Consider the following 1,351-nt stretch of genomic DNA (forward strand, 5'->3'; position numbering starts at 1 on the left):
GCTTTCAGTGAGCCGAGATTGCGCCACTGCACTCCAGCCTGGGCAACAGCTAGACTCCATCTCTGGGAAAAAAAAAAAAAAAAAGAATATAAGCAGTTTGATATTAAAAATATTGTTATTTTTATTCTTTTTAGTGGTAGGTTGAATAGACTAAATAATGCCAAATGTTTTCTTTTCTTTTTTTTTTTTTCCGTCCATAAGTTTATTGCCTGATCTGAAAAATCATCATAGAAAATTGTTTGGTTTAGCTCTCAGCAGCCCGCTCCTGAGCTCTGAGGAAGCTTACCTTCTTTTGAGCTACCCGATCCTTCTTCTGAGGAAGGGACATTTTGGGACGGTTCCACCTCTTCTTTTTAACTTCTTTCTTGGCTTCTTTTCATAGACTGGATTCTCTCTTATAGCAGCATGAGCTTTCTTATACATCTCCATCATGTCTGGAGTTACGCTGTTCTTTATGTATTGAGAGAACTGTTTCTTGTAAGCATCTTCCTCTTCTTCCATTAAGTAATGCTTGTAATCTGCAACATTCTGGCCAATGATATGCTTCCAGTGTACTTCTGCATTAAATTCCTTACTTTCAGAATCATAACCAGGGAATCGTTTGATACTGTGAGGGATAGACAAGCCTCCATCCACAGCTCCCTTCAGAGCACCAAAAACTTTATTGCCAGTGGTAGTTCTGGCAAGACCTGCATCCAAATAGCAGGTGAAGACACCTGGCTGACCATCAATGCTTTCCACATTGTATTCATCACCAGTCTCCTCCACTTGGCCTTCATAGATCTTGTCCATGCCAAAGCTATTGAGAAGCCTGTGGGCCAGCAGCAGGCCAGCACAATATGCTACAGCATAATTTGTCAGGCCAACCTTCACACCATATTTTGGCAGTTCGTGTGCATCTACTGTGCAGACTATCATATCCCCCTCTATACAGGCATAAGCAATCTGACAAATGATATCTCTGCTTGTTACATGAACTATCATCCTGTATTTGGGTGTGTTGTGTTTATTTTTATCCTGTATCACCAAGCGTTTCTGAGCATAGTAATCAGTTTTACCCTCTCGTCGTCTTCTAAATTTCACTTGGTATCTCTTAAAGGAGGCCTTACTCTTAACAACTTTAACAAACCCCATCCTTCGGAACAGAGGCCTGCATCTGCGGCTGACAGAGACCTGCAGGCCCAGTGGCGCTAGGTGGGGGGAAAAAGACCACATGTTTTCAACAAGCTTTTAAAATTTAGAATAGCTTTACATTTTAAATGTGTAAAATGTTTAATTAAATCTGCAAACCAGAGAAAGCTTCTGTACAGATTATTTCAGCAAGGTATTAAACCTAGCACTCATTAGTTAG

The 1,351-nt window shown here is 40.6% G+C and overlaps 1 pseudogene; it reads right to left on the reverse strand.

Moving 5' to 3' along the window:
• Positions 1–233: 233 nt before the first annotated feature.
• On the reverse strand, positions 234–1,134 carry LOC714616 (large ribosomal subunit protein uL18 pseudogene; annotated as a pseudogene).
• Positions 1,135–1,351: the final 217 nt, after the last annotated feature.

The sequence above is a fragment of the Macaca mulatta genome, chromosome 1 (genome assembly GCF_049350105.2).
Source record: "Macaca mulatta isolate MMU2019108-1 chromosome 1, T2T-MMU8v2.0, whole genome shotgun sequence".
NCBI classification, from domain to species: Eukaryota; Metazoa; Chordata; class Mammalia; order Primates; family Cercopithecidae; genus Macaca; species Macaca mulatta.